Source organism: Globicephala melas, chromosome 8 (assembly GCF_963455315.2).
Source record: "Globicephala melas chromosome 8, mGloMel1.2, whole genome shotgun sequence".
Taxonomy (NCBI): domain Eukaryota; kingdom Metazoa; phylum Chordata; class Mammalia; order Artiodactyla; family Delphinidae; genus Globicephala; species Globicephala melas.
Window position 1 is genome coordinate 20,464,823 of NC_083321.1, and position 12,194 is coordinate 20,477,016.

Sequence of the window (12,194 nt, forward strand, 5' to 3'; positions counted from 1 at the left end):
AGAGATTTTTCCAATTTTTCAACAATCCTAAACATTTATATGACATTACTAATGAAAGGTTGTGAACCTGAAAAAAATGGAAAATTATTAAAATCAGGCAGGCTAGAAGAATGAAGGATTATTTTTTAATTTTCTCTGTGGAAATAATATCACAAAAATAGTGAGATTGAAAGATGTGTTAAATTGCTATGTCACTGAAAAGGAAAGAAAATAGTGTTAATAGAAATATTTCAAACAGTTTATCAATGAATAATTTTATGAATTTTGTGTTATTAGTGGTATTAAACATTTTAAAAATTTTAATGGATTGTTTCTTTTATCAAAATCATAAAATATTTAATTTTTTAATATTTAATTTTAAACCAGATTTTGTATTTGTATATTTGTATTCTTTCCCCAGTTCCAAGTTGCATAAGCTTCAGGCTTCATAAAGCTTAGACCCTCCTCTGAAAGTGGGGTGTGCTAAACATTGTCCTTGACATCTTGCATCAAGTAATTCAAAAGCATTATATTTTTAAAAGTTAGGTCAATTAGGAACATAGAGAAAGACTCTAAAAACAATATCTAATGGGAAAAGTTTGTTAATAGGCTGTCAGGAAATAAGTAAAAAATTAAAAGAAAAAAATAATTCAACTTAGTTGGTTCCAAAGAAATGTAAACCAAATAGACTTAGTTTCTTATTAATTTGCTCATTTTATAAAACCTAGAGTCCACAAAAATGTTGGCTATTGTTTGTTTTCCTGTTTTTTCCCTAATTGGGAAATTTCATTTTACTTCAAAATATTTCTTCCTTATTAAACTTATTATTGATTTTTTTCTCTTCTACTAAAGACATCATCTACCATGAAAGAAGTTGAGTTTTAATGAATTTTGAAAGTTATCTAATCCAAACACTGATAAAGCAACTAAGTTTCTACAGAGTTTTCATCAAATAAATAAATTTGATCACGGGTACGGATTTTGATAACATTAATTCTCCATGTATCCCATTTAATTTTGCATTAGGGATATTGGAAAAGTCTTCCACGGTTTACGTTAATTTTTTCCCTTTAATTTTTTTTTTTTTTTTTTTTTTTTTTTTTGTGGCCACAACATGAGGCTTGTGGGATCTTACTTCTTTGACCAGGGATTGAACCCGGGCCCTTGTCATTGAAAGTGCAAAGTCCTAACCACCGGACTGCCAGGGAATTCTCCCTTTGATGTTTTCCACCCATTGATTTTATTTTTCTCTTTCTTTTTAAAGCCCTACAGTTAAATTTCAGTCCGTTCTTCATGCAACGGCCTATAAAGAGTTGAGAATATTTGTCATGTTACTCTTGAGTTCTTCCATCCTTTGGGAATCCTGCCAAAGACTTTCCACTATTCCCAACATGAAGTCATGTATTCTATAGCTTCCTTACCAATCTGACTCTTTCCAGTTTATTGATACTCCTTAAAAAGTATGGTGCTCATAGCAGAACTTATCATGCTTGCGGTCTATTGAAAAATGAGTAGAGAAAGACTATCATGTCTCTTGTGGATGTCCTCTTTCTAGTTCTGCAGCCAAATAATACTATTGCATCATCTTAAAGTAACCATTGAAAAAAAATCCCTGAATATTTTTCCATGCTCTTCCAAGATCACTTGTGAAATTGTGTAGCTGGTGGAGGGCTTCTAGCAAAAGACCTCTCATGCATTCCTGTTAATTATCATCTATTGGAGAAGACTACTTGGCAATGAACTTAGAGTGACATATGGCCAACAGCCAGAGAACTGAGACTCTCAGTCCAAACACTGTCAGTAATTGAATTCTGCCAACAGTCTTCTTCTTCTTCTGAGCTTAGAAGAAGACCTTGAAAGTTGAGCTTTCAAATGAAACCTTATCACTGGCTGACAATTTGGTTGCAGTCATGTGACAGAACCTGAAGTGGGGTTGCCAAATTTAGGAAACAAGAAAGAAACAAACAAACAAAAATCAAGATGCCCAGTTCAATTTGAATTTAGATAAACAAGGAATAATAATTTTTTTAGTATAAGTATATCCCACAGGATATTTGAGACAAGCATACATTAAAAAATGTTAACTTCAAATTTAGTTGGTTACTTTATCTGGCAGCCCTAACGTAAAACAAAGGATGACACTAAGCCCTGACTAAACTCCTGACTCAAGTTATGTGTGAAACAATAAATTTGTGTTGTTTTGAATCACTACCTTGTGGGGCAAATTGTTGCATAGTAATAAAGAGAAAACTAACACATTGTCTTGTTAAATTTATCACATTTTCCAACAAATCAAATTTATTTTGGATTTTGAGTTTACTGTACAACATACTTTTCCCAGTTTCCTGTTCAAAAATCCATTTTCTATGTTTACTTAAGTTAGTTAAAAATAATTTATTAAGAAATAGTTGAAAGTAGATACTATTGTTGGCATGGATTAATTACATGAAAGTCATGTTACTGAGATTTAGACAGATAAATACATATTTACTTTGTGTTTTCTCCAAATTCTACAATTTTCTAAGTAAATCAAAAGAGCCCTCGCAGTTATATTTTGTCTAGTTGACTTACTTATTGTCAGACTCAAGGATAATTTGTTTGACTTGTTCTTAATAGGTGGTGTTCTTCAGATCCCTGTTTCCTCCTTGAGATGCTCACAAACATGAGGTGAGTACAAAACCAAGTTAGGATTTTGCCTCTTTTAATATTGATTACCAATCTGTAAATTATAGATTGAAAATAAGAGTAGCAGCCATGTATTTCAATATCTGAGCTATTTTAACACTCCACAAAAATAATTAATAGTGGTTCAGTAATATTATTTTCAGTTTTTTTTCTTACCTATTACCAAATTTTATTCCTCTTATTAGAGAATGTCTAGTGTGGGAAGAGCTGGTTCAAAAGAAAATATTTCATTGTCTTTGGTTTCATGAACTTACCAGAAATTTGGTTGTATTTACCCAAATAAATTTAGGATTTATTTATCTTTATCTATTGGATTTTAATTCTATCACTGTTCTTCACAATTTCTCTCTCATTTTTTTTTCTTGTGAGAAAGAAAACATTCTCTTAACTATTTCTCCATCAGAAACTTTCTGACAAAAATGTTCTACCCTTTTATGAAAGGTTCAAAGAACAGAGAATGGTTTCAACCACAGAGCCAAATATATTAGATTTATGATTCATATGCTATAAATCATTTAATTCATGAATCATTAACTTACTAACTGAACTGTATCATGAAATATATTTTTCTGCAGTGAAGTTGGAAATTTTTACTTCTGCATTAATCGGATGTTAAATTAAATGTAAAAGAAAACTAATGTCTGATAACATTTGAGGGATAGACCAAGTGCTGTTAAAATGAGCAAATTACTTCAATATATATTTCTACGAATATTTCTGCAAGTAGTTTATGATTCTCAAGAATTGGGGTGCATAGAAGATTCAAGTGCAAAGGTTAAAATCCAGATGCCAGGCCCCAAACTAGCGATTTTTACTCAGGTGTTCTGAAGAGTGACACAGATATATGGATTTTTAATCAAGAACCAGTAGTGATTCAAATGTTTGTCCTCATTTTGAGAACAACACATATTGTATATCTTTATACTTTTCATAAATTTTCAGGGAAAAAAACCCATAGTTTTTATGTGAGATTCAACTTTCATTATTTCCTTGTGTATCCAGTGAAAAGGAAGTCAGAGACATAGTACACCAGGGGTTTCATAGTAGCTTAGTAAGTGATTCATTTGAATGAACCTAGAGCAAGGCTCAGCCTTACAGGCTTTGGGAGTCTGACCCTTTTATTCTTGCATATGCTTTGTGGAGTGGAATACAATAAAAAATACAATTGTCTTTATTCTTACTTTTACATAACCCATGCCACTTTGGATTTGGAGGAACACTTGCTCTTTGTAAGGTGTACAGAATTGAACAAATTGCTAAGGAATACTAATGATGAAAACGTGGAGTCCTTTCCCATTTGGAAAATGAAAAATATATGTTCTGCAGGTGGAGGTCAGTAGAGACAGTCAAAGAGTCAAATAAGTCAAACTTACTTCACTCACAGACCTATATTCTCCAGCATCTTACTGCTCTCCTATTAACTGAGGAGGCCACAACATTTTCTGCACTAGCTTTATCATTTTCCAGTACAATTTTCAAAACATTCTCATTCCACTCTTTTTTGAATGCTCTGCTCCTCTGAAGCTCATGCTGTCACCCATTCTCCACAGGACATCATCTGAGACCATTAACTTTCACTCACCAAGAGTATTGCTAATGAATTCCCAATGTTTCTCTATACTCTTCAATTCTGCCCTCAACGTAGGTGGGTTCATTCTTTAAAATTTTAAGTAAAAGTTCCCCTCCTTTGAGAGTTTTCAAGTTTGTTTACAAGCCTACATGGCTAGATTGAAAATCAAGAGCTGTTGTTTTCCCAAGACAGTCATGAAAAGTCTAGTAGATCCTTATTCTTCACAATCAAGGACATAAATAAAAATGAATTATCTTCAAGTCATATAGTTATTATAATTTAATTTTTATTTTATATTAGAGTACAGTTGATTTACAATGTTGTGTTAGTTTCGGATGTACAGCAAAGTAGTTCACTTATACATATACATATATGCATTCTTTTTCAGATTCTTTTCCCATATAGATTATTACAGAATACTGAGTAGAGTTCCCTGTGCTATACAGTAGATCCTTGTTGATTATCTATTTCATATATAGTACTGTGTATATGTGAATCCCAAATCATATAGTTATTATAGCACTTCATAATTATTAAGGAATTTCTACCCTCTAAGAGCTATACTGATTCTTTTATATGTGTTAACTTATTTTCTCATACCTCCATCTCCCTACTCAATATTTCCACGTAAATGTCCCACTGATACTCAAAATGTATACACTTGAAGTGTTTCAATTCTGTTACCAAACTTTTCTCCCTCATTCCCCAATTCCTATATCCTAAATAATACTAAAATTGACCAATTATTTATGGTATCGCTCTAAAAGGTCAACAGCCCTCTCCCAGCTTTTATTAGAATGAGTAGAGATAAAAATTTTCAATAAGAATATAAATGTTTTAAACTTCAGTACCACCAACTGCACTAATTCACAAATTAAACACGTGATTGATATATGCAACAGGAAGCATATATCTCGTAGACATTTCGCTGAGAAAATGCAGCTCTACATGAAGATTATATTGGATAATTTCTATTTTCAGAAATTTTACAGTAGAACAGGCAAAGTTAATCTGTTGGGTTTGAAATCAAAACCGTGGTTGTTTTCCCACAGGAGTGGTATTGACTGGAAGGGGTAACAGGGAAACATTCTGCACCGCAGGATGGATTTTATATTGGTTGCTTAGTGCATTTCATAGGCATGTATAATTTTTAAAACTCGACTTACTGTACATTTAAGAATAGAACTATGTAAGACAGAAATGCCTTTTCAAAAAGAATTCTTGAGGTCTACTTCTTCTATACTACTTCTTATGAACTTGTGATGTCATTGGCAAATGGCAGGTTTCTTCTCCTCTGTTAGAATACAGTAGCTCCTTTTATTAATCTGCTATTTTTCTTTTTAATTTATGTTGACCTTCTGATAGAGAAATGCATTTTTCTTCTTTTTATTCATATGAAATCCCCCTTATTTTTCTTAGAAATCTATTATGTCCTACTCACTGTTAAATACCAATAATTCAGACACAAATTAGACAATTTCACTGTTCACAAGGAGTTGATAGTCCAGAAGAAAACAAATATACTACTAGGAAATGGAAATAATCTATGCAACAACAAAAAAATTAACCTTACCTAATCTGTTAGATAGTGCTAATAAGTAAAAATAATGACATATCTGAGGTACAATCATATTCCCAGCAGTGATATCATCTCTTTGCTGGTTTCAGGGTGAACTTTTAGATAAAGACAGACCCCTACAACTAGAAAGACTACCTAACTGGGTTAACTGAATATTCCTGTAAAGTCAGTCATTCTGTGGTTAATTTTGGATAAATAAGTTGTCAATAACTGTGAAGGGTCTTGCCATCTCGTAGTTACCCTGCCACAGTTTCTTGTTTGGTAGAAGAATACATGTAAATCCTAGGTCAGAGACAAAAGAATGTAATTCAAAAAATAGCATTACAGAGAGTATCAGCATTTTATTGTCCTGGTTCCCTGAGCCCCAGTTCCTATAGGACAACACAAAGAAATCCAGGTGACAATTGTAGACACAGTGGGTTGAGTTACTGGAGAGGAACCCTGAGCATTGGAAATCTGAATCTTACACAATGGCCAGTAAGCATGCCTACTCCGTGCTCCAGAGAAAGAGAAATTATGTTTAGAATACTGGAGAGTAATTTAGCATGCCTTCTATTTGTTCCAATGGCAGAGGCAGCTCCAAAGCTGATCAGTATACAATCTTTGTAAAGACAGTGTAAAACAAAGTCCATCAATGCCCCTGTTCACAAATTGTGAAGAAACATACAAGACTCCTGGAGAATATTCTTCCAACAAAGGTTAGACTTGTCCCTGGATTGTTTTAAAATACATCCCTATATGTAGCATGGTATTTAACTGTATTTCAGAGTTTCAGAATCACCCTCTCTGACAGGTGTTATTGCTGTTTACTCTAAAAGTGTACTTTCTTTCTGGATAGCTTCAAATGGGTATTTCAAACAATGCTCACTATCAGGTAACAGTGTACTCTTGTAAGTATCATCTGAAAAACTTCCTTAGCATTGTGCTCTTCACCATTGGTGATATTCTGGTATATGAAATGCTACATGTATTTTTCACATTTAAGGCAACTCTATTTCTTATCTGATTAGATTTTTCATAAAATGAAAGCATGAAAATAATTAGGAACAGAAAAGTTACTTTGGTGGTACCACAATATTAATCTAGCAAATGCATTTCAGAATTTCTATACTTTGTCAGGTCTTTAGAATACTATTTTTTCTCAAGGCCTTGATATTTACTATTGTTTTGACTGGTCCAAGCATTAGCAATACTCTTAGGAATCATATCTCATTTGTCTTTCATTCTTGGGCTGAAGAGAACGTCAAACTATCTGATTGAAGTCCAACATCAGTGGACCACTATGTCCTGTAGATTCAGTTTCAAAGATCACTTCTACCTGAAAGGGCAGCCTCTCAATTTGCCATCCACTGGTGAATTTGTGATCAAAGCATTTTGATAAGGAGGGCTGCTTGTGAACGGGGAAGCAGTATAATGTTTCTGGCTTTGCTTAGTCTCAAGAGCAATTAAATTTGGAGAAAGAAATTGAAAGAACAGGAGAGAGTCATATTTATAGAATCATTACATATTAAAGCTACTAAATCTCATTTTTACCTCCCAGCAACACTTTTTGATGAATGTCGTCATCTCTATTTCATTTGAATGAAACTGAAGGCTAGAAATTTTGAGAGATTTGCCTGGAATCCTGTAAACATCATTGAGAAATCAGCCAATTGATTTTCATTAATGAGGAAAATAAGTCCCAATTTGGGGGCTAAAATCCAAGACTTATAAAAGCTTAACCAGTCATATTCTTTTGATGAATTGTCCATATTACTCCTTGCTCCATGGATTAACATACCTAATCACTACTACATCATAGGATTCAAGCTAGGGGCACCGTGTTCTGTTATCATAGCTTGGTAGCAGGTATGTCACTGGAAGGAGAGTGACCATCACAACCTGCATAAGATGTTAGTTTATGTTCTCACAGTAGAAAAAATTGAGAGAAGACAGTGGCAGTTACCCAGAAATATGAATCTTTACCCAGAAATATCTACCACTAAATATTAATTACAAGGAAGATATGTCATCAGATATCATTAAGATATTATAACATCCTATTCTTAATTGCTGGACAGGACCACATGTCTAAAAGCAGATCCAGAGTCTCCTTTCTCTCATTTCCTTAGGAATAGAGGAAATATATATTTAGCTCTATAGTCCCTATTTTTCACTCTTCCAGAGGAGTGAGAGAATTGACCTTGATTCTTTTAGTAGGTGGGGTATACCATATGACCATAGGATATTCAGGAGGAAAGGATAGAGGTTCCTGAAAAAATATTTGAAAAGTTTGTCTCTTGAGTTCCGTACATAGGTGAGTCTAAAGGATATTGCAAGTACAGTTGTGATTTAGGCAGTAGTGCTTCTCAAGCTTCCTGCTTAGACAAGCAAATCAAATGGTGGTGGAATCGACAGAGTCCAAACACTTGGATGTTAGCATGTCCTTTGTCTTTCAGCCATACAGCCAGGGTTTGGGGGTCAGGCTTCAGTTCTGGAATGGATTTAGTGTACTAATTAGAAGACCCATTTGGAGTACACATGGTAGTGAAGTAGGAGCACAGATTTAGAAATCAAAATGTGTAGGTTTTAGTTCTACCTGTCAAAAATAGCTCTGTTATGTGACTTGTACTCTCTATACTTCAGTTTCCTCTTCTGTAAAAAGGGTTTATTTTTGAAATGAACAAGATGGTTTTGAGATAGTTAATATGTGAAAGAGTACATGGTACATAGTAAGCTCTATATGTTTTTGCTATATTAATAATACTAGTTATTTTTAAGAATTATAGCAACACGTAATTATTAACAATTAATAATACCTTGTTGCTAATATTACATTCAATTCTAGCTGGCTAACTGCCTTAAGGACACTTTCTGAATCTCATTTTGCTTACTCATTAAATGAGGTTAATAGCACTCATCTTTCAAGGTTGTGGTAAGGATCAGAATTAATATGAAGCACCTGGCATGGAATTTGGGCGCAATGATTTAATGATAATTTCTAAGAGTAGATGTCAAGGCAGAGCCTAAGAATATAGACTATTTAGTAGCTACCACTGGGCAATAACTTAGGCACTCAGTTTCCTCAATGGCCCACCAGGTTCCAGAGCTTGAGAAAAAAAATTGATTTCATTTTAATCTACAACCAACTGAGGTTAGAAAGGTTCTGAACACTTAGAATTGCCTTTGCTTCAGGTAATACTGGCTCAGGAATTTTGGTTGGATGCCATCACTACATCCATACTGAGAAACACACAAAGCTGAGGCTGGTAAATATTTTGAGCTCAGAATTTCACTGCTAATTAATCTAAGATGGAAAAATGTCTTGCTTTGTAAAGGGTGAGTATGGAGATGATACCACTTACTAGATAGTTCTTGGCAAAATATTACACATTAAATTATTTTGATATCATCAACTATGTACTTTAATATGATTTTGATATGTTAAAATATTACCAGGGTATGTTAAGGTCCATCGCCCTTGATATACCTAACATGTATTTTTTTGGGACATTTTATTTACTTCATGAAAACTTCATATAAAATAAAGATATGTCATACAAAGGATCTTGCTGTTCCTGGACATTATTCGAATTGTTAGAAACATGACTCATTTGCAATATTTGAATGCACACGGGTCCCTAATATTGAGTTCCTGGAGAGTATCCAATGGCACTGATTTCTGGGAGTAGATTTAGAATGTCAAGTTTACCATTCCTTCCATAACAGAAACTACATATCAAAATAGTTGTACCTTTCTATAAAGAAAATAAAAAGATTAAAAACTAAAACAGAGATTTCTGATTTCCTTTTTATATTAAGCGTCATTAAATCTGTTCAAAAAATAAGGAAAATAGATTTCTTTCTGGATTAATCTTATTTTCCCCAAATTATCTGCAACTGATATGACTTTTTCCATAAAAAGACAAAAAAAACTGGCCTTGTTGCCTTCTATTTACTTCAGCTTTTAAAAGATGTACAAAATAGAAAACAGAATTAAAATTGGGCTCCTTAGTCAAAATTTCAGAATGATCTGTATTACCCTTTATGAACTATCGAATAAATAGTTCAGTGAACTACATGCAATTAAGCATTTATCTCTGTTTAGTTAAAATAAAATATCCACAGTAAGCTGCAATCATGAATCTATTTATTCATTAAAATAAACAAATCTTTATTCATTACCAACCATATGACAGACCTGTTCCAGAAAATGTTGAAGAAAACATACTATCTGCAGAGTAATATATAATATAAAAAAATCTGTACTTATTTATTCAGGATTTGCTGAGTATAAATAGTGAGGGAAACAAATACACAAATCTGTGTTTTCGTATATGTGTATGTCACAAGAAACATGGTATATTAAAGACAGCATTAGATTTGGGGGCAGAAAACCTGTATTTTAGCTGTATGACTTTGAGCATTGTTACATTCAGGTATATGATGAGATAAATCATATTAAATGGGAGATTTTAAAGGTAGAAGCTGGAGGTGAAAACAGCCAGTCAAATGATGTGAACTTTAAGATTGACCATCAGTATCTAGAGTAGCTCAGTAGATGTTCATTTTTATTAGTTGATAATAGAGTTAGAAAAATATAAAAATAAATTAAAAGGCATTATTATTTCCAACTCTCCTCATTTTTTCCACCTCTCTCCCTTCTTTCTCAACCCCCAGAGTAAGTATTAAACTTATTTTGATGTTCTTCCAGTGCAATCTTTGTTGATTTATTAATCTGATATGTCAATCTCATCTGGTTTAACAAACTGGTGCTTTCACAACTGTGGTACCATGGTGCCCAGTTATTTTAGTCTTGATAAAAGGCAATTGTCAAGCTTTAGCTACAGCTAGTTTAAAACTTCCTCTCTGTGCTTGCTATTTCTGAATATATAGGTGTTGATTTTATTTATTTATTTTCCTTTGATGGAACTACTTTCTTGCCTTCTGGGAATTCATGCTACACTCAGAAAATATTTGCAGCTCTGGCTGAAAATAGCCACATGCAAAATTCTAAATTGCTAAACTATTATCTAAACTTTGGTATAATCAAATGTTGGTGTCATTATTTACTGTACAATTCATCCATTTAAAGTGTACAGTTTTATGATCTTTTAGTATATTCACAGATAAGTGCAATTACTTCCACAGTAAATTTTAAAACATTTTTACCACTTCAAAAACATGAGCTGAATTCGTATTGTCCCCAATCCCAATAGAGAATTATAGGCCAATAATCCTAGGGATGAGATCAATATAAGAGCATGCAAATTTAATTAAATGATTTTCTCTAAATTTTAATAATAATTAATTCAAATATTTATATGTCCTTATTTTCTTAGATGTTATTTAAAGTTAAGTACAGCTCCCTGTATAAAAATGTAATTTTAGTAACTAGAATGTTTCACATAGTCTTATGTCAAGGTGACTCAATAATATCTTTTTAATTAAATGGTTCATTTATTTAGCACATAATTATTGTTTTCTTGCTATCTGTCAGGTAGTCAAGAAGATAATCAAATGCACAGTCATTGACTTAAATTAATTTTCAGTGTCTTTTAAAGGCACCTATTACGGAAATCAGAAATTAGAATTAAACATGAGTCCTTTGCTAGAAGTGAGCACAGATGCTAAAAGAAGTTGAAGGAGGCTGACCTAGATTATCACCCTGGTAGATATTATTACTGAGCACAGTTATTTTTTGATGATTGATGAACAAATGATACAAGAAGAAAGAAGTCCTGGTTGAAGAAACATCAGGTGTAAAAGCATGCAGTTATATAGTAAGTACAGTACCTTTGCATGAATTCAGGTAGTTTTTCCTGTAAGGTAGGATTTACATTAAAATAAAGTATACAGTATATAGAAAGAGACCTTTCTATGTATGCAAGGAGTTTGTAATCTAATGTAAATTTAGCTTGAAGATAATAAGAACTCAAGAGGGTTTTATGCAGAGAGTAACATAATGATACTTGGGCAAGACTGAACAAGTCTGAGATTAGATTGGAAGGCTAGGGTGAAGGAGTGATGGTGAAATTGAAGGCTGGAGACTTGTTAGTAGAATCCAAGTTAGAAATGAAGAGTGAGGATGTAAAATGATGTATCTACTTTGGAAAACTGTGTGAAGGTTCTTCAAATGGTGAAACAAAGTTGCCATATTATGCAGCAATTCTATTCCTACTTATGCAATCAATAGAAATGAAAACATATGTCTACACAAAAAATTTAACACAAATGATTACAGCAGCATTAATTATAATAGCCAAAAGATGGAAACAGCAAAATTGACATTCAACCAGTGACTGGATAAATAAAATATAGGGTATCCATGCAATAGAATATTATCTGGCCATTAAAAAGGAACAAAGTACTATTACATGTGACAGGTTGGATAAACCTTGA